This window comes from Bubalus kerabau, chromosome 22 (assembly GCF_029407905.1).
Source record: "Bubalus kerabau isolate K-KA32 ecotype Philippines breed swamp buffalo chromosome 22, PCC_UOA_SB_1v2, whole genome shotgun sequence".
NCBI lineage: Eukaryota > Metazoa > Chordata > Mammalia > Artiodactyla > Bovidae > Bubalus > Bubalus kerabau.
Window position 1 is genome coordinate 31,185,461 of NC_073645.1, and position 26,369 is coordinate 31,211,829.

Below are 26,369 nucleotides of genomic sequence, written 5' to 3' on the forward strand. Positions count from 1 at the left end.
TCCCTGGGATTCTCCAGGCAAGAACACTGGAGTGGGTTGTCATTTCCTTCTCCAGTGCATGAAAGTGAAAAGTCAAAGTGAAGTCGCTCAGTCGTGTCCAACCCTCAGTGACCCCATGGACTGCAGCCTTCCAGGCTCCTCCATCCATGGGATTTTCCAGGCAAGAGTACTGGAGTGGGGTGCCATTGCCTTCTCCGAAGCAAAGTCCAGCTAGGTGTAAAGTAGTAACCATACCCTTGACTCCACCAAGGAAGGTCCACCTCGTACACTAACTTACAGAATAAAAGCAAGTCTGGGACAATGAAGTTATATCTTATAATTCTCCAACTCCATGGTCTTTTCCAGATTTATCCAACATTTATGATTTCAGACTCATTGGGATAGACCTTAGATTATAGAAGAACAGAATCCATGATTTAGCTATCACAAATTTGGAGTGGGACCTGAAAGGCTATAGGTGCAAAAGAAACCCAGGTGAATCTGATGATTAACTAGGCTTGGGCATCATTGATTACAGCTACGTGCAAATCATTCCAGCCTAACCCAGCTCATAACTGACTAAACAGCATGGACCAGGGGAGAGTGTATCGGAGAGCTCAGTTTTACTTTTGCTTTAGATGCTACCTGGTGAGCTCTGGACTGTTCCCCCCTCCCTCACCCTTTTCCTTCACTGTATCAAGGTGAGAGTTGGATGACCTTTCTAGCTGTAATATCCTGTGATAGGAGAAAGCAGTTTAGAATGAAAATATGTGATTATCTTGGCCAATTCTGTGCTTCCTTTTCTGTTTTCATTTTCTTTACCACCCAGAAAGCAAAGCTCATAGTCACCCTCAAATATATTCTGCCTTTGAGGTAGGCCTGTGCCAAGGAAGCCTGCAAATAAAGTGATGTAAATGCCAGTCCTTATAGACCGCTCTCTACATTCATATCACAGACAACAAGCACGTTTTCAGAGACTGGAAGAAATATCCTGGGTTTATAGGAAGAAAAGATGAATATTTGAAGAGTTGAGAGGGTCTCTTATGGAATTTTGAGATTACCTTTACCTTTTGAAACAACTCTGCTGAAAAATATGAGATTTTGAGAAGGTCTCTTGGCATATTTTTGGTCTGTAATTTTGTGTTTGTTTTTTTGTTTGCTTGTTAATGTAAGAGAACTGAAGCTGTGAACTAAACAGCAGAAGCAATCTAAGTGTGTGTGTGTGTGTGTGTGTGTGTGTGTGTGTAGGGAGCAAAATGGGAATTAAGAAAAAGAAGAAAGAAAACTTGAGAGTAAGTGGGATTTTTCTTTCCAAGCAGATCTTCAATAAGAATTAGATAAGGGTGTTGGAGATAGGACCAACGGATGCTATTTCCTTAAATATGTGTTTCTCCAAATCTGTTTCGTGGACTATTAGCATAAATGTCTGCGGACACTGTTAAAAACTATCTGTATTTTGGCGCACAAATTTGGAGAATAAATAAAGGAAGCCACATGGTTCACATTAAAATAGTAATGATACCGGTAAGTTCCACAGTTACGGTAAATACTTGCTAAACTTAATTATCAAAATGCATCTTCTGCCCCCCTCTGCAAAAAAACAAACAAACAAACAAAAAAACAGTTATGAAGGACCTAACTAACTAGTGTTCTGTAGAAACCAGGCTGCTGCCCATTAGAATTGTTTGCGCTGAGCTGTATAATGCACAAGTGAAAAATGTTCCTGGTTTCCACTAACCTAGTAGTCATTGGAAAAAATATATCTTGTAAATCATGTTTGTCTTTGGCCAATAGCAAAGAGGAATGCTGTTAACTGAGGAGGAATTTTTTTTTTTAAACTGAAGTCACAGTAATTTACTCTGTATAGTAGTTGCAGGGTGAGGGAAATACTTTAAACCAACTAGAATCTGTACCCTTAACTGGGAGCAGGGTGGGGGTAGAGTGATGCCTTTCCTAGAGATATTGAGGTGCTAAACTGAATTGTATTCTTCAGGTATTTTTAAAAGGCATATAATTGATCCAACCAGTCCGTCCTAAAGGAGATTAGCCCTGAGTGTTCATTGGAAGGACTGATGTTGAGGCTGAAACTCCAATATTTTGACCACCTGATGCGAAGCACTGACTCATTTGAAAAGGCCCTGATGCTGGGAAAGATTGAGGGCAGGAGGAGAAGGGATGACAGAGGATGAGATGGTTGGATGGCATCAGCAACTCAATGGACATGAGTTTGGGTAAACTCCGGGAGTTGGTGATGGACAGGGAGGCCTGGCGTGCTGCAGTCCATGGGATCGCAAAGAGTTGGAAACGAGTGAGCAACGGAACTGAACTGATAATTGTTTCAGTAAATAGTAGACAATTGCTCATCCATGTGCCATATCTTCAGCTGAAATTTTTAATTTAGAAGGTCAGCAGGTGGTCACCATTTGTGATTTAGGGCCTTCCAAGCATCCAGCTTTCTGTTGTTGCAGAAGAGTGAGATTCACAGGATCAATTAGCCTTAAGAATCCAATTGCCTGTTGGATTTGCATCTTTTGATTACTTGAACAATGAAATGAGTTGCTAGGTTCTAATGCTGACTCTTCCACCCATATGATGTTGGATATGTAAACCAGTTCCTTCCTGTGCATAATGGATGTTCGTTCTCATGTCTGCTCTGCGAAGATCAAAAATACTAAATGACATGCATACTTGAAAAAACTTTGTAGATCAAAACATTAGTGATTTCTAGTCAGGCAACTGCTAGTTAGTAGAGTATTATCTCTGAGCTGGAGCTGAACCCATACCATAGCTCTGGTTTGCCAGCTGATTCCTGTTAAATCTGGTAGGGAATAGTAATAAGGGCCTGGAAAGCTGATGTAAAAAGGATTTTCTCTGTTTTGCTTCTTATTATCCTTTTGCTTCTTGTCTTTTTCAACTTCCTATTCTGTTAGCAACACCCCAGCAGTTTCTTCACTCTGGTGGTGACAGGTTAAAGTGTCAGCAGTTGATCCCACAGAGCTTTCCCATGGGTTGCATAACTAGTTTCTTTGGATCCCTCAGACTCAGCACCCTCCTGCTAGTACCTCTTCAGAGTTCCAGATCCTGGCCAAGTGGGGCACTTCAGCTTTGAGAAACCAACACTTTCAAGGAGTAACTTCTTCTCACAGGTCTGAAGGACTGTGAATTTCAAAATTTAAATAATTTAAATAATTCCAATCTCTTCTCATTGTTCCTCAGCCTTTGGGTTGGTAGCTTGTTTTGGTAGCTGTTTTGTGTGTATGTATGTGTTTTAATTGAAGTACAGTTGCTTTACAATGGTATGTTAGTTTCTGTTGTACAGCAAAGTGAATCAGCCTATGCATCCACATATATCCCCTCTTTTTTGGATTTCCTTCTCATTTAGGTCACTAAAGAGCACTGGATAGAGTTTCCTGCGCGATAGAGTATGTTCTCATTAGTTCTCTATTCTATATATAGTAGTGTGTATATATCAATCCAACTCTCTCAATCCATCCCACCTCTTGGTATCCATGCATTTGTCTTCTATGTCTGTATCTCTGTTTATTCTTTGAAACGCTGGACTGGAAGAAACACAAGCTGGAATCAAGATTGCTGGGAGAAATATCAATAACCTCAGATATGCAGATGACACCACCCTTATGGCAGAAAGTGAAGAAGAACTCAAAACCCTCTTGATGAAAGTGAAAGAGGAGAGTGAAAAAGTTGGCTTAAAGCTCAACATTCAGAAAACGAAGATCATGGCATCCGGTCCCACCACTTCATGGGAAATAGATGGGGAAACAGTGGAAACGGTGTCAGACTTTATTTTTCTGGGCTCCAAAATCACTACAGATGGTGACTGCAGCCATGAAATTAAAAGACGCTTACTCCTTGGAAGGAAGGTTATGACCAACCTAGATAGCAAAGACAACGTCTCAAAAGCAGAGACGTTACTTTGCCAACAAAGGTTCGTCTAGTCAAGGCTATGGTTTTTCCTGTGGTCATGTATGGATGTGAGAGTTGGACTGTGAAGAAGGCTGAGTGCCAAAGAATTGATGCTTTTGAACTGTGGTGTTGGAGAAGACTCTTGAGAGTCCCTTGGACTGCAAGGAGATCCAACGAGTCCATTCTGAAGATCAGCCCTGGGATTTCTTTGGAAGGAATGATGCTAAAGCTGAAACTCCAGTACTTTGGCCACCTCATGCGAAGATTTGACTCATTGGAAAAGACTCTGATGCTGGGAGGGATTGGGGGCAGGAGGAGAAGGGGACGACAGAGGATGAGATGGCTGGATGGCATCACTGACTCGATGGACGTGAGTCTGAGTGAACTCCGGGAGTTGGTGATGGACAGGGAGGCCTGTTGTGCTGCAATTCATGGGGTTGCAAAGAGTCAGACACGACTGAGCGACTGATCTGATCTGATCTGATCTGATGTAATTTTTTTTCTCAATTCCACTCACATGCATTAATATGTAATATTTATCTTGCCATGTCCTGTCTCTTCAACTCATCAATAACTAAATAGTAACACTCTGCCTCAGAGAAGGCAATGGCACCCCACTCCAATACTCTTGTCTGGCAAATCCATGAACGGAGGAGTCTGGTAGGCTGCAGTCCATGGGGTCGCTAAGAGTTGGACATGACTAAGAGACTTCACTTTCACTTTTCACTTTTATGCGTTGGAGAAGGAAATGGCAACCCACTCCAATATTCTTGCCTGGAGAATCCTAGGGACGGGGGAGCCTGGTGGGCTGCTGTCTATGGGGTCCCACAGAGTCGGCCACGACTGAAGCAACTTAACAGCAGCAGCAGCAACACTCTGCCTAAAAGAGCATGTTTTTTTTTTTCTTGGACCCTTACTGATAAAGTAAACTTATAAACCAGGTTTGTTTCCTTTCTCCCTGCCCCTAAAGCATACTCATGTTTGCTTTGTACATTTAAGCACATAGGCAGTCTTAACTGCTACAGAAAAGTCTGGTCTCTTGGTTCATCATTATAAAGATCTTACTCATAAACATTTTATTCTCTTGGTCTATCTTAATGCTCAGGAGAAGGCAATGGTAACCCACTCCAGTACTTTTGCCTGGAAAATCCCATGGACTGAGAAGCCTGGTGGGCTGCAGTCCATGGGGTGGCTAAGAGTTGGACACGACTGAGCGACTTCACTTTCACTTTTCACTTTCATGCATTGGAGAAGGAAATGGCAACCCACTCCAGTGTTCTTGCCTGGAGAATCCCAGGGATGGGGAAGCCTGGTGGGCTGCCGTCTATGGGGTCGCACAGAGTCAGACACGACTGAAGCGACTTAGCAGCAACTTAGCAGCATCTTAATGCTCACACTTTTGCTGGAGACATAAATCAAATATTTTACTTTGCTTTTAAAACTAGAGGATATCTCATTTTATTGCACTATGAAGATAGAGTGTAACTTACAAATTGAAGATTTGTGGCAACTCTGTATCAAGCAATTCTATTGGTGTAATTTTTCCAACAGCATTTGCTTGCTTGGTGTCTGTGGCACATTTTTTGAGAGAATTGTCAATTCTCACAGTATTTCAAAAATTGTATTTGTTTGGTGATGTAATGTTTGTTACTATTTAAGCATTTTTAAAACAATATGGTGCTTTCTAAAATAAGATATGTATATTGGTTTAGACATAATGCTACTGTACACTTAAACTGCAGTTTAATGTAAACTCTTAAGCACTGGGAAACCAAAAATTTATGTTACTCACTTTGTTGCAATATTTGACTTATTGCAGTTGTCTGGAACCAAGTGTTTGATATCTTCAGGATATGCCTGTTCTTGAATTTAAGTGTAACAGCTTTATAAGATGAAAACCATATCTTGGCTTCAAAGTTGAGAAGTAATCAGAAGTAGTAGCAGTTATGAAAACTTGAAAGTATACTCTAAAGGGTGTCAGATCCAGAAATGGTAAAAATTAAAACCAGATTGGTAAAATAGTGCTTGTTGTCTACTCATAGAACAGTTTGAACTGGATGTCTTCACATTCCAAACTGATATGAAGCTCAGAGGCATAATGTTACAGGATGGCTTATAAAGTGAAAATGAAAGATTCCTTTAACCTTTGCAATGACTGGAAATTACAGTTGGGGTTTCTAGATAGCAGAGGAATGGTTAAAAATGATTTATCTTATACTATTTTAGAAAGATGGAATACATTTATTTCTTGAATATCAGAGGCATTTGCAAGAAGTAACCTAAGTTGCACTTATGTTCATGAAATAAGCTAAAACTAGATTTGCTTACATGGCTTAAATGGTTTCACTGCTCAGAATTTGTTTAGTCTCCATTTTGTACTGTACAGTAACAGGGGTAGAGTTACCAACAGCAAGTTTCTGTGCCAAATGCATATTGAGGCCAAAAATATAGAAATGTTGGCTTTGGAGCTCTTTCTGGTTACAGGCAATATTATTTTACAAAAGATGTAGAGCACAGGCAGTAAAGCACAGAAGTTAAAGTAAAAATGAACAGATCTAATAATGGAGTCAGATTTGTTCTTCCCTATACAATACTGATTCCCTGGTAGCTCAGCTGGTAAAGAATCCACCTGCAATGCAGGAGACCCAGGTTCAATTCCTGGGTTGGGAAGACCCACTGGAGATGGGGTAGGCTACCCACTCCAGTATTCTTGGGATTCCCTGGTGGCTTATCTGGTAAAGAATCTGCTTGATATTTGGGAGACCTGGGTTTGATTCCTGGGTTGGGAAGCTCCCCTGGAGAAGGGATAGGCTACCCAATCCAGTATTCTTGCTTGGAGAATTCCATGGACTGTATAGGCCATGGGGTTGCAAAGAGTCGAACACAACTGAGTGACTTTCAATTTCTTTCACTTTCGTACAATAGTTGGCCTCGTATTATCTACAGCTGATTGTTAATATGGGAAAATGTAGGCTCAATATTTGTATTTTTAATAAACATCCAAAACTTTTAATTTGAATCTCCTAATCTTTATAATTTTGGCCACTTTTTTAAAAAATTAAATACTAAGAAGGCTACCTCTGTGAATCTGTGAAGCTCTCCTCAGAACCAGATTTGGTCCCCTAAGCATCAGTTGCCAACTTTTATTTTAGACAATCTCAAACCTTGACCATCAGCCTTGTTTGAATGAATATGATATTATATTCATATTAGTAGCAGCAGAAGAAGAAAAAGACCCTCTAATCAAGAGGAGAGACTCAGTTATGATTAGAAGCAATTGATCACTAATCATGATTTCAAAATGTTCCATGGCTGAGTAAGTGCTCTTATTTCTGTAATAACTTGGGGAACTATAACATTGTAAGAGTCTCTGTTGAGAAATTTTAGGAATTTAGAATTAGAAGGATATTCTTAATTATATTTAAGTAATTAAAATAGTTTTAACACTTCCCTCTTAAGACAGATTTTGAAATACTAACATCTAGTTTTAGAAAAGTATATGGTATAAAAAAATATTTGTAACAATTTACTGCTATTCTCTAGGGTATGCTGGATAAAGTTGGGATTAAGTTGATGGAAGGAAACTCAGAATGGCCTTTAGAGAAGCATGTCTTGTATTCTCTAGATGAATGAACTTGGTCAGAAAGGATTAAGATATGTTCTTGCATATGGTGGCAGATGGTGACTATAGTATTTATACTGAGGAGATTCCTATTTGACATGTAAAGAAATTTTTAATCATTATATCAAATTCCTATTGTTACCTGCTTGGGGGAACCACCAAACACATGCTATTTTTTTTTACTTTCTCTGCATTGGCACAATTGCTTCCATATGTGGGCCTGGATGTCTTCCCCTCTGTCCATATTATCAGTTCCTGTTTTTAGAGGATAGCTTATAACCTCTTAAGAGGCCTTTTCAGACTTTGTTAATAAAAATCCGTTTTTTGTCTCTCTGTCACAGCATTCTGTTTATATGGCTGAATTTCATGGCTCCATATTTGTTCTTAAAATATTTCAAGCAAGACTTTCTCTGTTGTTTGTTTAGTAGCTAACTTGACAACCCCATGGACTGTAGCCTGCCAGCCTCCTCTGTCCACAGGATTTTTCAGGCAAGAATACTGGAGTGCATTGCCATTTCCTTCTCCAAGGGATTTTCTAGACCCAAGTCTCCTGCATTGCATTCTTCACTGACTGAGCTAAGAGGGAAGCTCAATTCCTGACTCAGGATTATAAAACTAAAAACTCGTATCTACCTCCTGAGCTACACATTGGTAATACTTACCCTACTATGGCACTTATTTGCCACACAGCCATGGTCAGAAAACATCAACTGCAATTGTTTTTATTCTTACACAAGTTTTCACTTCTCCAGTGGTTTCTCTGTCAACAAATGGCATTATCATCTAACCTGATAAAATCCATGAATCCAGACATTCTTCTGATGGAAAAAATTTTCATGTATTGAGATATGGGGAATTCATTCTGGTTTATGCTGGATTTGGCTTGAACTTTGTTAACTAAAACGGCATGTCTTATGGGCCATCAAACAGACATTGTACATCTGCTTTAACCACTAAAAGGATGCACTTATGATTCAAAATGTAGTAACTGGTTTAGGCGTTGAGAATGGAGCTGGATACACTGGGAATGTGCTTTCAGGTCCATTGTTGCATTTCTAAGAATTTCAGTTTTCTGTACTCTCTCAAACTTGAGGACATGATGAACCATTCCCAAAACAGTATCTTGCTAACAGCTGCCAGCCATAACTTTATGGTCTCAAGTTAACTTTATGCAACAATTTCAGACCCACCCCCCAGCCCTTGCTTAACAAGCACCCTTAGTTCTTGCTAGCTCCAACTAGAATTGTTAAACAACTCCTGTAACTAACTGTACCCTTGTGGTTTATAAACCTCTCTCTTTTCATAGTCCAGTAGAACACAATTCAAGTGCCTCTTGAATCTGCGTTTCCCAGGCTGTAGTCTCATTTCTGTTCAAATAAAACTTTTATATTCTTATTGTCTATGGATTAATCTATGCTTCCTTCTCCTTATTATCCAAAGGTAATAAGTCACAACCTTGGGAGTTTCTCAGGTGAAATCTGAAAGACTGAACAAAGTGACAGGCCATGGCAGATAAGTAGATGGCTGCTGCTGCTGCTAAGTCGCTTCAGTAGTGTCCGACTCTGTGCGACCCCATAGACAGCAGCCCACCAGGCTCCCCTGTCCCTGGGATTCTCCAGGCAAGAACACTGGAGTGGGTTGCCATTTACTTCTCCAAAGCATGAAAGTGAAAAGTGAAACTGAAGTCGCTCAGTCGTCTCCGACTCTTCACGACCCCATGGGCTGCAGCCTACCAGGCTCCTCCGTCCACTGGATTTTCCAGGCAGGAGTACTGGAGTGGAGTGCCATTGCCTTCTCCGAAGTAGATGGCACGGTTCATCAAAGGAATTTATTTGGCTTGCCCTGGGTGGCTACAAAATTACTGGATCATATCTTCAACAGCCCACCAGAATCTTAAAAGCTTATACAGAATCCTTAACTTGGTTCAGACACCTATTTAATCTAGGTGATCTTGTCAATACCTTATTCTCTCAAGGCTGTGTCCTTGAACTAGCTTCTAGTATGGGAGTGGTGTAGGCAGCATGCATATTGCAAGGACAAAGAGGTTGGGATGAGCCTGTAGTTGCTTGAGTCCAGTTTAGGTCAACTGGAGGGCACAATGTGTACATACCTCCTCCCTTGGTCTCCAATTCTGTCTCCTCTTAGTATCTTAAATGGAAGGGATAAATTATCACCAAGACTTAGAGATATGTTAACCACATGCAAAAAGGAGCCTTGTTTGGTTCCTGGTTTAAAAATCAACTGTTTAAAAAAGATAATATCGGAGACTCTGAACAATGACTGGATGTTAAGTGATACTAGAAATTGTCAGTATTTTTCAGTTGTGATAATGGTCATGTTTGAAAAAATTCTTTTAGAAAATACTTAAATATTTATAGATGAAAAGATAAGTATGATTTGGTTTAAGAATCTCGTGGGATGAGAAGGAGCTGGGAATATAGACAACAAAATATTGAGAAACACTTCTTAATATTTAGACATATGTCATTATTTCTAAACATGACCTACTTGGCATTCCCAGTGATAATCACCTTAGTTCTTCCCATTCCCACTGCGGAATATACCAATTACCTCTTACCTATGTTCCTACAATAGTTTTGAATTGGTCTTACCTTGTCAAATTTATCTTCTAAATGATTATAAATGTTTAATTCTAAACATTAAACTTATTTTTTTCCCTGAAAACATGTTTTATCCATTCCCCTTAAAATCCTCTTTGTCAAAGTTTGAACTTCATGCCATTTTTCAAAGATATTTATTATCTGGCTTCTCTGATTCTTTCTGTTTTTACTACCCATGTACACTTCTTCTGTAAACAGAATTTTCATTTCATTGAACTTTGACATAATCATCTGTCTCCTGTCATATCAACTCAATTGGGAAGCCATTCCTGATCTCTAGCCATTTTCCAACATGTATTTAGTATTTTCATGCTTTTCAGCTATTTGCTTCATTGTTATTCTAGTTAGACTCAAGGGTGTTAAAGAGGTTATAAGCCACTTGCCAGTTTCTATAAGTTGGCAGTATTTGCATGAATCTGTGAGAGGAATCTGAGTCTTCGCCTGGCTCAGTGGGGAAGGGTTTGGGGAGAGGTGTGGGGTGGGGTATGCTGTGAATGATTGAATGTCTGCAAAGGAAAAGAGTGAAAGGGAGTGACTGAATGCTTGCTTTTGTGACCACTGATCTGTTTGAAAACGGTGTGTTATACCCATGTGCTGTGTTAGATCCATGGTGTCTGATAGTAACCTTAAAAGGTACATAAAGAACAATGAAGTTACTCATTTAATCTTTATATAAAGACACAGAGTACATGGCAGTAACCACATAAACCTGTGTCTATTTAACTTTGGAATTCTTGCCTCTTTTAAGAGAATAAAGCAAATATTCAATGGCCAGTGTTCTTGAAGATATTTCCCCAAAGTTTAGAGTATCTAGTCTTAAATTTATAAAAGTAGGATGTAAAAGAAGACTGTTTTGCTTTCAAACTAGAAGCTATTTTGAAATGAGGCATAAAACACTAAATAACTGAAAGGAAATTAAGTGCTGGACTACGGTCTATGTTCATAATTGTTTTGGGAAAGCCAATTAGAAATGGAGAAGACTTTGGAAATTGATGTTGATCTGAAACAGACTGCCAGATATTTCTCTAGCAAAAATGGGTTTATTTGAAATCAGCAGAGAATTACAACCAGAGGTTTGTAATTATGGCTAGTCAGTCAGGGCAAGGGAAGGAGAACCCATTTACAGGAAGGAAAAGAAAGTTGCGAGGGCTCCAGTAAACAGAGCCCATGACTTTTCATTGTCTGAGTCCTTGCCAGCAAAGAAGAGTCTTCTTCTGGTTGGAACTCTGCTACATTCACAAGGTATGTGTGTTCTCCCTTCTGGCCTCTCATCTCTATTGAGGCTTCTGTTTATTAATTTGTATGTCTCTTATTTTTACCCACTTATATGTTGGCCATAATTTAGCCCTGCTTTGCTGCCAGAGGTGAAGTGATTTGCACCTTACATCTCTTTTTGGGGCTTATTGCTTTTTGGATATCTCTCTATCATGTTGCCTTGTGAATTCAGTTCTCTTGTGCTCCCATATGTATGATTTTATTGACTGTTGAGTTTGTTTTTGTTGTTAGACTGCATCATGGACTCGGTGGACATGAATTTGAGCAAACTCCAGGAGACAGTAGTGGATAAAGGAGCCTAGTGTGCTGTGGTACACGGGGTCACAGAGTTAGACACAAGTTAACTAACTGAATAATAACAACAAACATTTCTCTGGAGCATTCATTCTATAGCCTACAAAAAAGCAGAGCAGCTCTGGCTTCCCCATTTTGCTGCAGCTGTGACTAGCAGACTTGAGATCCTGGTGACACAGATGGAGAGACTGAGTATTTTTTCATTGGAGAGTTGAGTCCCTACAAAGGCTTTTTCTTAGATTCATGTATACTAATCTTGTCTATTTCTAGTAACAGGTGCCTCTAAAGAAAAAAAACAGAGATGATAGTTCCATCTTTACACTTGCTTTATTTATTTATTTTATTTTTAAACTTTACATAATTGGTACACTTGCTTTAAAAGACAGATCATGTATAGGGGAAATCCGTGAAATCTTAAGTCTGCCAATATGGACACAAATCCTGATTTTATTTTTCTACTTATTTTTGTGAAGTTGGAAAAACTAATTATTTAGTCTGAACATTATTTATGACATTCATATAGGGGGAGAGACAGTTCTAACCAACTTTGTGATGTGTATTAGATGTGTCCAGCACAAAATAGGTACTCAGAAAATATTAATGGTAGTGGTGATGAGGATGGTGTCACAATGCCAGTGATGGTGGTGGAGATGTTGCTGACAAGTAACTGAAGAAGATAGCTCTAAGCTCTCCATTTGTCTATTCATATTAAGCACAGATGTGGACCAACATCTGCATACCTCTTTAGTCTTCTTGTCTCTGAACCCCTCTTGCAAGTTATGCTGCACTTTTAGTTATTGTTGTGTACCCATGCTGAAGCTATATCCTGTTCTAGCTTAAAAATATTTAATTACTTAAAATATAGAAATCATCCATTAGGAAGCCTGGCACATAGTAAATACTATTAATATATACGTATTAGCAGCCGTTAACATTATTATTTAAATTGTATAATTAAGCATCTATTTCATACAACTATTACACTTTAAGTTTGGCCTCATTTGTTCCCTATAAATCATCTGCATAATATCTCTAGATTTCTCAATTGTTTCTCCTGTGGTCAGGTTTCTATAACTTTCACTAGCATTTTATATGTAACCTCTTAGAATATCAGGCCTAGAATTGACCCTGTTGCTATTATTCTAAACAATACATATCATGTATCTTTTACTTTCCTGAAACAAAGTAATGTCTTAAACTCATTTAATTTAGCATGACTCGGTAATTGGAATGCTAACCCCGATGTTATGCTGCCAACTTCATGTAAGCTTGTCTGTCAATATTCTAATATGGTTCACAGTCTTAGTGTAATTTATCAGAATCAGAAAGTAGAACTATCTCCAAGTTTTTCAAGGGTTTATAAATTGTTAAATATTTTGGTTCTCTTTTTTTCCCTGTCCTGTGGAGGTCTCAACACACTTTGACCATGATGACAACTTTCCCCCTTAACTATGGTTTGAGTCTTCTCCCACCATCTGGCTTCTGCTTCTATAGGCCAACCTAATTTTATACAGAATGATGTCCTTTCCTGATAGGGTTGTCATTGAAATAGGAGGCTGCGTGTGGTGCTTATGGTTTTGAGTAAAATTTTATATTTGAACAGATTCTGTACTGAGCACTTTACATAGAAAATTACATTTGATCTTCACAAGCTTATGCCGTGGACAGGAAAACCAGATTTGACTGAGAGGTAGTAGTCAAACTGCCCAAGGCCTCTAGTCAAGCTGCTGCTGCTGCTAAGTCGCTTCAGTCATGGCCAGCTCTGCGACTCCATAGACGGCAGCGCACCAGGCTCCGCCGTCCCCGGGATTCTCCAGGCAAGAACACTGGAGTGGGTTGCCATTTCCTTCTCCAATGCATGAGACTGAAAAGTGAAAGTGAAGTCGCTCAGTCGTGTCCGACCATTAGCCACCCCATGGACTGCAGCCCACCAGGCTCCTCCGTCCATGGGATCCTCCAGGCAAGAGTACTGGAGTGGGGTGACATTGCCTTCTCCGCTAGTCAAGCTAGTTGGTGGTAAAGTGAGAATTCCGATGTAGGAAACCTGGTTCTGAATACTGCCCTGTTCTAAAGGTTTTACTAAAGGATTCACTAACACATGAAATTATATTCAAGTTAGCATATAATTATAAAGTTGTATCATTATATCTTGTCCTCTATGTGTGCTGAGTCACTCAGTCATGTCCGACTCTTTGTGACCCCATGAACTGTAGCCAGTCAGGCTCCTCTGTCTATGGGATTTTCAGGCAAGAATACTGAAGTGGGTTGCCACTTCTTTCTCCAGGGGATCTTCCTAACCTAGGGATTCAACATGCATCGCCTACACTGGTGGGCAGATTCTTTACCACTGAGCCACCTGGGATACAAGTTTACTTCTCTGCTGCTGCTGCTGCTGCTGCTAAGTCGCTTCAGTCGTGTCCGACTGTGTGACCCCATAGACAGCAGCCCACCAGGCTCCCCCATCCCTGGGATTCTCCAGGCAAGAACACTGGAGTGGGTTGCCATTTCCTGCTCCAATGCATGAAAGTGAAAAGTGACAGTGAAGTCACTCAGTCGTGTCTGACTCCTAGCGACCCCATGGACTGCAGCCCACCAGGACCCTCCGTCCATGGGATTTTCCAGGCAAGAGTACTGGAGTGGGGGTGCCATTGACTTCTCTAGTGTTCATCTAAGCACTCTGAGACCTGGAATAGGTTATATGCTTTCTTCATATTTCCCCAGGATCTAGCATCAATTCTATGTGCTTCTGAATTCCATCAGATTGGCAATATTGGCCAGAAGTGAACACTTGTAGACTAACCACACCATCCTATAGAAACACAAATATTAGAACCAAGAAAAGGAGTCAGAAAGGATTTTAAACCCTGGTGCTAAGCACTAGATCACCACGTGTGTCTAATGATTTATGTGTGAAATGTCTGTAGTTGAGAGGAGGTCACTCAGACATTTAAAGAGCCATTAAGTTTGAATAATGTGTGCTCTATATTTAATTCATGAAAATGCAAACCCTAAAAATTGGTACAAAAAGGTCAAATTCTGCATATTCAGAGTAGTTTTTCCTTTAAGCTCCAAATAAGTACAAAATTAATTTGGAAAGAACATACTTTAACTACTGGTGATTCTTTTTTTTTTTTTTTTTTCCTTTAAGGGTAAGGTATGTATTCTAAAACAGCTGACCACACTCCAAATTTCCAAAAAGTTACTCCTTTGTGGGTACCTCTCCACCCAGGCATCTAAGCTATTCTAATAACTGTGCACCTAATTCACTACTGATCTTCTGACAAATGGTTTTCAGACTTTGTCTTTTATAAAACTGGCTGCTGTAGTACAGTTAGAGGAGAGGTGGTGAATCTTCAGCTTGGATGACAGCCTGTGAAATCAAAATCAAGGTCTATAAAGGTCTCCAAAAAAAAAGTTATGTATTCTTTGACAGCATGATTGCTATTCTGTTATTTTGGGAGGCTGTTTCAAAGAATCACTTAATATTTCATGCATACATCACTTTTACTACCAAATATCATTTGGTGACATTAGTTAATTTAAAATTGTTAGTTAATATGCCATTTTTTAAGTTTAATTCATGAGATACATGAACTAGACAGGTTATCCATGTTGAAAACAAGTATAAATATTTCTGTTGGAAATTGAAGACTAACAAAATTAAGATGACTATCTTTGATAGATTTTATTACTTGAATAATACGGTAAGACCCACAGATGAGATGAGTAACACAGAAAAGGCTTTTCTATTCAGTGTTCCAAAGAGGAGGGAATATGCCATGACCTGGAGGTAAAGAAAGGGTGGTACCTGTGGACAAAAGCTTTGCTTGTAGGTTCTTTGGGAAAGAATGATAAAACAGAATTAACAACTTTAGAACTGAATAGTCTGTATAATTTCAGAGTGTTCTAGGGCAGAGAAGCTGTCCCTAGTTGTCTGATAGCTGGTCCTGGAGTGAACTGGGCAGGTAGATAGTGGCTCAGTGAGAGAGTACCATCAAGGAGGTGGCTATGGGTATAGGCCCTTGACTAGTTTGTTTGCATTTGAAAAGTACTGGCACTGAGCAGACTACTTACTATCTCTAGGATTTTCAGAGAAGGCAATGGCACCCCACTTCAGTACTCTTGCCTGGAAAATCCCATGGACAGAGGGGCCTGGTGGGCTGCAGTCCATGGGGTCGCTAGGAGTCAGACATGACTGAGCGACTTCATTTTATTTTTTCACTTTCATGCATTGGAAAAGGAAATGGCAACCCACTCCAGTGTTCTTGCCTGGAGAGTCCCAGGGACGGGGGAGCCTGGTGGGCTGCTGTCTATGGGGTCACACAGAGTCAGACACGACTGAAGTGACTTTGCAGCAGCAGCAGCAGCAGGAATTTCGGTAGCCCTTGGAGGAGGAATTCTTCCTGGGTCAACAAAACTCCACATGTCCAAGCATTTGAATAGAGAAAACAGAAGACATGGTTATTACAATAACACTTATCAAGACTTAAGAGCCAGAGCGCTAAAATCGCACTGGAAATGTTCAGAACAATGTGTTTTTTTTAAGAGGAAATTTCCCTTCTAGCAATACTCATCCTTACTTTATGATAAACTACTAACAACTTTGAGGTATGACACACATGGCACATGTTTACATATACAATTTAACTTTGACATATGTATGCACCTATGGAACCATCACCATTAACATAATGCACATATTTATAACTTTCAAAAGTTGATTTATAACCACTTGTAGTTCATCAGTTTTGACCCTCTCTATTCACACTTTCTATTTCCCAATAACCAACTAATATGATTTTTGTCATAATGGAATAGAATACATTTTATAGAATTTTCCATAAAATGTGATTTTTTTTTTTGGTCATGCTTCAACTCAACATTATTATTTTTGAGATTTATATCTACTGTTCATTTTTTTAAAAATTAGTTTATTTATTTTGATTGGAGGCTAATTACTTTACAATATTGTAGTGGTTTTTGCCATAGATTGACATGAATCAGCCATGGGTATACATGTGTCCCCCATTCTGATCCCCCTTCCACCTCACTCCCCATTCTATCCCTCAGAGTTGTCCCAGGGCACTGGCTTTGAGTGCCCTGTTTCATGCATCAAACTTGGATTGGTAAATCTGTTTCACATATGGTAATATGCATGTTTCAATGTTATTCTCTCAAATCATCCCACTCTCGCCTTCTCCAACAGGGTACAAAAGTCTGTTCTTTATATCTGTTTCTCTTTTGCTGTCTTGCATACAGGGTCATGATTTCTATCTTGCTAAATTCCATATGTATGTGTTAATATACTGTATTGGTGTTTTTCTTTCTGGCTTACTTCACTCTGTATAATAGACTCCAGTTTCATCCACCTCACTAGAACTGATTCAAATGCATTCTTTATAATAGCTGAGTAATATTCCATTGTGTATATGTACCACAGCTTTCTTATCCATTCATCTGCTGATGGACATCTAGGTTGCTTCCATGTCCTAGCTATTGTAAACAGTCTGTGACGAGCATTAAGGTATACACGTGTCTCTTTCAATTGTGGTTTCCTTGGTGTGTATGCCCAACAGTGGAATTGCTAGGTCGTATGGGAGTTCTATTTCCAGTTTTTTAAGGAATCTCTACACTGTTCTCCATAGTGGCTGTACTAGTTTGCATTCCCACCAACAGTGTAAGAGGGTTCCCTTTTCTCCTCACTCTCTCCAGCATTTATTGTTTATAGACTTTTGATAGCAGCCATTCTGATCTGTGTGAGATGGTACCTCATTGTAGTTTTGATTTGCATTTCTCTGATAATGAGTGATGTTGAACATCTTTTCATGTGTTTGTTAGCCAGCTGTATGTCTTCTTTGGAGAAATGTCTGTTTAGTTCTTTGGCCCATTTTTTTGATTGCGTCATTTATTTTTCTGTTATTGAGCTGCATGAGCTCCTTATATTTTTTTGAAATTCATTCTTTGTCAGTTGCTTCATTTACTATTGTTTTCTCTCATTCTGAAGGCTGTCTTTTCGCCTTGCCTATAGTTTCCTTCATTGTGCAAAAGCTTTTAATTTTAATTAGGTCCCATTTGTTTATTTTTGCTTTTATTTCCATTATTTTGGGAGGTGGGTCTTAGAGGATCCTTCTGTGATTTATGTCAGAGAGTATTTTGCCTATGTTTTCCTCTAGAAGTTTTATATTTTCTGGTCTTACATTTAGATCTTTAATCCATTTTGAGTTTATTTTTGTGTATGGTGTTAGAAAGTGTTCTAGTTTCATTCTTTTATAGGTGGTTGACCAGTTTTCCTGGCACCACTTGTTAAAGAGATTGTCTTTTCTCCATTTTATATTCTTGCCTCCTTTGTCAGAGATAAGATGTCCATAGGTGTGTGGATTTATCTCTGGGCTTTCTATTTTGTTCCATTGATCTATATTTCTGTCTTTGTGCCAGTACCATACTGTCTTGATGACTGTAGCTTTGTAGTATAGTCTGAAGTCAAGGAGGTTTGATTCCTCCAGTTCCGTTCTTCGTTCTCAAGATTATTTTGGCTATTTGGGGATTTTTGTGTTTCCATACAAATTGTGAAATTACTTTTTTCTAGTCCTGTGAAAAATACTGTTGGTAGCTTGATATGGATTGCATTGAATCTATAGATTGCTTTGGGTAGTATACACATTTTCACTATGTTGATTCTTCCAATCCATGAACATGGTATATTTCTCCATCTATCTGTGTCATCTTTGACTTCTTTCATCAATATTTTATAGTTTTCTCTATATAGGTCTTTTGTTTCTTTAGGTAGATTTATTCCTAAGTACAGGCCACTTCATGCAAAGAGTTGACTCATTGGAAAAGACTCTGATGCTGGGAGGGATTGGGGGCAGGAGGAGAAGGGGACGACAGAGGATGAGATGGCTGGATGGCATCACTGACTCAATGGACGTGAGTCTGAGTGAACTCCGGGAGTTAGTGATGGACAGGGAGGCCTGGCGTGTTGCGATTCATGGGGTCGCAAAGAGTCAGACACGACTGAGTGACTGAACTGAACTGAACTGATTCCTAAGTATTTTATTCTTTTTGTCTCAAAATGAATGAAATTGTTTCCTTAATTTCTTTCTTTTTTTCTCATTGTTGGTATATAGGAATGCAAGGGATTTCTCTGTGTATTAATTTTATATCCTGCAACTTTACTATATTCATTGATTAGCTCTAGTAATTTTCTGGTGGTGTCTTTAGGGTTTTCTATCTAGAGGATCATGTCATCTGCAAACAGTGAGAATTTTACTTCTTCTTTTCCAGTATGGATTCCTTTTATTTCTCTTTCTTCTCTGATTGCTGTGGCTAAAACTTCCAAAACTGTGTTGAATAGTAGTGGTGAGAGTGGGCACCCTTGTCTTTTTTCCTGACTTTAGGGGAAATGCTTTCAATTTTTCACCATTGAGGATAATGTTTGCTGTGGGTTTATCATATATGGCTTTTATTATGTTGAGGTATGTTCCTTCTATGCCTGCTTTCTGGAGGGTTTTTATCATAAATGGGTATTGAATTTTGTCAAAGGCTTTCTCTGCATTTTTTATCAAGTAGATTTTGGCATTTTGGTTTCCTGTAATGCTGCTATGAAGTTCATATATAAGACTCTGTATGGATATGCTTTCATTCCTCTTAAGTGATAATCTGGGAGTAGAATTGCTGGATCGCAAGGTGTTGTCAACTGAAATAAAAAAAAAAAAAAGACCCAACCTAAAATTTGAGTTATGTTTTATTCAGTGGACAAAACTGAGGACTTAAGTTTGGGACATAGCATCTCCAATAACTCTGATTGCTATTGGAATGGTGGGGAGTCAGGATATATAGATTTTTCAACAAAGATGAAGGTGGTCAGAACTTCAGAAGATGACTGTTAATTAAGGAAAACCAGATTATCTCAAGTTAACCAATTTAGCACGTTTCAGAATATGGGAAGATGCAAGAGCCTAGGCTCATTAAAATCACTCCTTTCATATGCACCTCAGCTACCTGGAGCCAATATCCTGTGTTTTCTTGTCCTGAATTTTCTTAGGATGCACCATGGGGGAGAGGGTGACTGCTGTGTGACAAATTGATAGCAGGATTATATTTTATCCTGAGTTCTCTCAGGGCTTATCATCAGGGCAGGCATAACATGATGGCTTGATGGCTGCAACATCCTTTGTTTACTAATATGGCAGGCAACGTTTTTCATTTACATTCTCTATGTATTTTTTTAAAGAAATTATCTGTTTTCCAAAGAGGTTGAACCATTGGCACTTTGTGAGAAATCTGGTTCCACCATATCCTAAACAATTAGTTTGGTAGTAGTATTTTCCTTTTCAATCCGAATTGAAATGGCCTTAAAATGGCCTTAAGAAAAAACCTTAAAATGACTTTTTTCTTACTTTTTACCCCTCTGAACAGAACCTGCAGTTCAGTGGAGAGGTGAATGCTAATGTAAATACCCGGTAGACAACAATAGATCATATGTTCCCTATGTACCATCCCTAGAACCTAGCACAAAACAAGCATGCCGTAGGTGCTTTCTGGAGAGTCATTAAAGAGTTCATAAGACTGTCTTCTCTACCATGGTCAGATCTGTGATGTGGGGAGAAAGCTTTTAGTGTTCTGTGAGGAGTGATTCAGATTGTGCAAGAATGTGAGAGACCACGTAGGAGACCAGTCCAGGCAAGAAGCAAGGATGGCTTTGGGTGGTTATCAGGATGTATTCAAGCAAACTATCAATAACAAAGATAGGTGGGAAAGGAAACCTAGCATTATGTCTGGTACACAAGTGGAACTCAAATACTTGTTCTGAGTGGTGATGGAGGAGGAAAGGGGAAGAAGAATCAAAAGTTAAGTTTTACATGTAAATCAAAGAATCAAAGTTTTATGCTTTCCCAGTGGTATTAGTGAGAATCCAGATAGACTAATGGCAACCCATTCCAGTATTCTTGCCTGGAGAATCCCCATGGACAAAGGAGCCTGGCAGGCTACAGTCCATAAGGTCACAGAGTCCAACAGTATGAAGCGACTTAGTGCATACACACAGGTAGACTAAACTTCCTCCCAAAATGTGTCGGCTCCTACTTAAAATATCTCTGGACACTTAAAGTCATGTCTAGTTAGCAGTATTGCTCTCATAAAACTGGATGCTTCCCTTTTGATCAAGTAATATTCATGATAATTCCTTTCTAAACCCCTCTCTAAAATTCATTTCCATATTTTAGGTATAATAATTACTATCAAGTGACAAATGTCCTTTCCATAATTTTTTTAAATAACATCAGCTTAAAATGATCAATTCTGAGACATTTCTGAGAAATGAACTATTTCATTTGATGTATACTATAATTCCTTAGTTAAGAATAGACAAGATAATTGAAATGGACTAATAAGCTCTAGTTTATAAGCTTAAATTTGATTTCCCTGGCACGGATCAGATAGAGTTGATTATTCAGTGTGCAAAAGATAGGATTGAGCAGGTTTTCTGATTGTGATGCTGGTTGCCTATGTAATAGTAATCTGCCCTTGCCTGTGTGTATATTTAGAGCGCAATTCATAGGAAACAGAAAATGGCCTTCACTAGCTGGAGGTCTCAAGTCTAATCTTATTAGCCTAGAGTTATACTCAATATCTGACTGACGAATATTTCCTGCCACATGAATAAACAAAAATATCACAGTCCTCAGCAATTGCAGCCTTCCAATGTGAGCTGGTGGAGAAGGAAATAGCAACCCACTCCAGTATTCTTGCCTGGAGAATCCTAGGGACCAAGGAGCCTGGCTGCTGTCTACGGGGTCACACAGAGTTGGACACGACTGAAGTGACTTAGCAGCAGCAGCAGCAGCAATGTGAGCTGGTGAATCCTCAGAACTCTGGGCTGGAAGAAGCACAAGCTGGAATCAAGATTGCCAGGAGAAATATCAATAACCTCAGATATGCAGATGACACCACCCTTATGGCATAAAGTGAAGACGAACTAAAAAGCCTCTTGATGAAAGTGAAAGAGGAGAGTGAAAAAGCTGGCTTAAAGCTCAGCATTCAGAAAATGAAGATCATGGCATCTGGTCCCATCACTTCGTGGGAAATAGATGGGGAAACAATGGAAACAGTGTCAGGCTTTTTTGGGGGGCCTCCAAAATAGCTGCAGATGTTGATTGCAGCCATGAAATTAAAAGACACTTACTCCTTGGAAGAAAAGTTATGACCAACCTAGATAGCATGTTGAAAAGCAGAGACATTACTTTGCCAACAAAGGTCCATCTAGTCAAGGCTATGGTTTTTCCAGTAGTCATGTATGGATGCGAGAGTTGGACTGTAAAGAAGGCTGAGCACCAAAGAATTGATGCTTTTGAACTGTGGGGTTGGAGAAGACTCTTGAGAGTCCCTTGGACTGCAAGGAGATCCAACCAGTCCATTCTAAAGGGGATCAACCCTGGGTGTTCTTTGGAAGGAATGATGCTGAAGTTGAAACTCCAGTACGAAGGGCACTCAAAAAGCAGAAGAATACCTGTGATCTAGTAGCTATCAGACCACCATAGCCACTCCAAGTGAATGCCAAGGAAGCTCAGGATGTAAAAACACAGGATACTGGCTCCATATAGCTAAGATGCACATAAGAGGAATGATTTCAGTGGGCCCAGATGCTTGTGTATTCCAATACATAGAAAAACACTAAATTCCTTAATTTGGAATATCTGGCTTTCATTAACAATAATCTTTCGATGTTCACACTTTGTTGCAAAATTTCTGTATAACCAGGTTGCCTCCTTGAAGCAGTTCTGTCAGGGTTACTGGAGATGTGTCTCCCAGCTTTGAAGTCCTAAAAATTCCCATCGAAAAAGACATAACTCTCAACTTTAAGGCTGTGAATATTTTTTAATTCAACAAGACACTGTGCAGATTAGTACTTTGCCTCTACAGTCTTCTAGCAGATCATAGAACTCTGTTGGCAAAACTTGTGAGACTATTCCTAAAGACAGCAGACATTTATGGTATCTCCTGTATTTTAAATACTTCTATTCATCTGTCATCTGAGCTCTCTTCTAGAGATAAGAAATTATTAATATCATTAGCATAAAATAACTGGGAAAATATGAGTTTTAATTGACTAATATTGCCATGAAGAACATAGATACTAAAAATAGAGAATAATGGCCCTTAACTGAGCTTAATATGTAGGGCATTAAGGAGACTTGACCAAGGAAGTCTGTAAAACTAGGGATAAAACAAATAGCAGGTTGTAAAATTTTAAGCTCTTTGTAATGAACCATACTATACCAAAACCTCGACCAGAATATTTAGAGAGTAGCATCATGGAAATGGCTTTGGGCTTGAAGTTAAGAAATATGAATCTATGAGATGTCTTTGCAGGACAGGTTTTATAGAAAGTATATGTTGAATATTATTAAATCCAGATTTTTACTGGACTATTAGCTATACAGAACAAAGAGGACTGATGTGGAAGCATAGGATTTGGCTGGGGAAGTGGAAAAAATATGACAGTCTTACCAAGCATCTGCCCTTGGGGCACAGAAGAGCAAAGATTACCTATTAGAAGAATTCCATGTTGGGTGAAATTGTACAGTTGATTTACTCAGTCATATGTTCAGATCAGATCAGATCAGTCGCACAGTCGTGTCCGACTCTTTGTGACCCCATGAATCGCAGCATGCCAGGCCTCCCTGTCCATCACCAACTCCAGGAGTTCACTCAGACCCACGTCCATCCAGTCAGTAATGCCATCCAGCCATCTCATCCTCTGTCGTCCCCTTCTCTTCCTGCCCCCAATCCCTCCCAGCATCAGAGTCTTTTCCAATGAGTCAACTCTTCGCATGAGGTGGCCAAAGTACTGGAGTTTCAGCTTTAACATCATTCCTTCCAAAGAAATCCCAGGGTTGATCTCCTTCAGAATGGACTGGTTGGTTCTCCTTGCTGTCCAAGGGACTCTCAAGAGTCTTCTCCAACACCACAAGTTCAAAAGCATCAATTCTTCGGCGCTCAGCCTTCTTCACAGTCCAACTCTCACATCCATACATGACCACAGGAAAAACCATAGCCTTGACTAGACGAACCTTTGTTGGCAAAGTAATGTCTCTGCTTTTCAATATGCTATCTAGGTTGGTCATAACTTTCCTTCCAAGGAGTAAGCGTCTTTTAATTTCAATAAGACTTGCCCTTAAGTATCACTGTCTTGTTCAGCAATTGGCTAAGATCATCACATACACAATAAAACCTCAGTTCAAAGATTAAGATGAATCCTGAAGAAGTTACTAACAAAAGTTTCCAGGTACTTTTTGCAGCTGTCTTGAATTATCCTTGTTTGAAGGGAACTTGGTGCATCCACAAACATTGTGATACCAGCATATACCAACCATGAGTGCTAGTTTGATTAGGGCTATAGACTTATGTAAGCCTGATTTTTAATTTTTCTTCAGAAAAAATAATACACATTAACATAACCGTATATAATTACATTACAGAAGGCATTGGTCCGCTAGTTTTTTGTTTGTTTGTTTGTTTCTGTTGTTTTGTTGCTGTCATTTAGCCCCAAAATACTTAATTTAGAAGGATGACATCATGCTATGGTATTGAGTCAGGAGGATTACTCTATAATAGATTAATAGGAATACTTTTCTCAGACAAGGGAAATCAAAGGATGCTCGGACAAGGGGATAGGAGTAAACAATGGCACCAGGTGAATGAAATTCAGGTGGCTAAATGTGACGTTTTCCACAGTGGTATATTCTGTAATAAACTGACCAGAGCCCCAGAGTGTACAGCTTGTGGTGGGCCAGGTGCTCTGGACACAGCTGTACCTCCAAGGCAGTGACAAAAGTCCAAAAAGATTGGCTACTTGTTTCAGATCCTTCTGTGTGACCTGCTTCTGAGCATGGACCTGCCACTGGCTGGAGCATATAGGATTTTGAAACGTATAAGTGTCCAAAGAGGGAGAAGCTCTAGTAGTGGAGAGTTTCTTGGGGTAGAAGTCTGCCAACCAGAGTGGAGAATCTCATTTTCTATAATGCAAAGGTAATAGAACATCGTTCAACATATTACTGAATTTCTCACTTCTTTTAGATGAAAGTGAGTGTGAGCTGAGTGACTGTTTGGGATGTAATTGAATGGACACAAGAAGGGCATCAGGAGATCTAACTTTGTGCTTAATTCTTATTCTATCTTCTTTAATGATCCTAAGTTAATCCTTTTCTCACTTGATTTCATTAGAAGTTACTTGTTCTATTTAAACTAGTATTTTATTATAAAGTCTTTTAATTTAAGTGATAATAGTTAACCTTGTAGGAATGTTTGGAAGAAGGCTCAAGAACACTTCCAGGGTTTGGTAATGTTCACTTCTTCTGAATGGCAATTACATGGATGTATTAACTTGGGTAGGAAATTCATCAAGTTATATCTGTGCTTAAAGAAACAAACAAACAAACACCACCAGTCTAGTAACGATCTTAAATCCTTACCGAACAAAAGGTCAGATAAAAGTATATTTCTGTCTATCCTGCTTTGTGGTCATAATCGTAGGGGTTACCCATTTCCAGAAGAAATCTGAGATGAAAAGTAACTGCTGGTAGAAGAATAACAATAGTAACCTCAGCATTAGACCAGAATGGTCCATTCTTGTAGTTAATCCTTATTTAAATAATGATTTAATGTGTTTTTTTTTTCTTAAATAAGACCTGAATACTTCATTGTTAAATTGTGTTGAGGCATTATGTATTTAATAAATTTTAGGCATTAGCAGAAAGCTATAGTTAGTTATCAAGACCTTAGAATCTTAGCAGCCATATTATCGCTCTGTGGTGATATTATTTCACATCACCATGAAACAGCTTATTAAGCTTGTCAGAACAGAGAGACTAGAGCATATGAACCAGATTGCAACCTATCTTGTTAGAACAGATCACATTTAGATAAATGTAGCCCTTCATTTGTCATTAAACCAAAATTTCACTTATACTAGGTCTGTGTTTTAAAATGAGAGTGTTCAAAATAGTTGACGGTTAGGAAGAAGGAACTCGTATATTTTTGACACTGAACTCTGGTGGTTTCAGGCCATAAAATTAGAGTTAGGACCCACTGAAATATGGTCATATTGAATCCCTCCTCTTGAAGAAATGGAAGAATGAATTGGAAATTTTGAGATACAGTCCCTTGAACAAAATTGACAGCAAAGAATATCCTATAAATATCAGTGCCAAAAGGGCTAAGTTAGACTGCTGTTTTAGGAGAGGAATCATAAGGGTATAAATTATACAACCATTTTGGAGAGTTATCTGGAAAAACTTAAAAAAATGAAGTTATATGCAGGCTAAGAGTCAGCATTTCTACTACTAGACATGACTACATCAAGTGTACACAGATGTTTCATTCCAACATGGTAGTAACAATAGAATTAGGGTTATTTCCAGTTTTCATTAAAAACAGAAAAAAACATTGTGTGATCATAAAAAGAATACTAAAACTAGTGGAAATGAGTGCAATAGAAAGACATGACTGAACATGAATTTACCTTACAGACATTTATTGGTGAAAAAGCAAGTTGTAGACACTGGGTAAAAATATTTCATAAAGCTTAAAAAACATGGAAGAGGAATGTCCTATATTACAGGAATCCACATATGAGTGGGAAAGAGATGAATGGG

General features: G+C 39.0%; 1 long non-coding RNA gene across 3 annotated transcripts in view; it reads left to right on the forward strand.

The window, feature by feature from the left end:
- The first annotated feature begins 495 nt into the window (after nt 1–495).
- The window catches only part of LOC129636626 (uncharacterized), a 52,937-nt gene continuing 27,063 nt past the window's right edge, over nt 496–26,369 (forward strand). The window contains exon 1 of one of the 3 annotated variants that reach the window (XR_008707043.1): nt 496–680. This is a non-coding gene — a long non-coding RNA (uncharacterized LOC129636626). The remainder of the gene's footprint in view (nt 681–26,369) is intronic. The other 2 variants (XR_008707042.1, XR_008707041.1) reach the window with 2 other exon arrangements.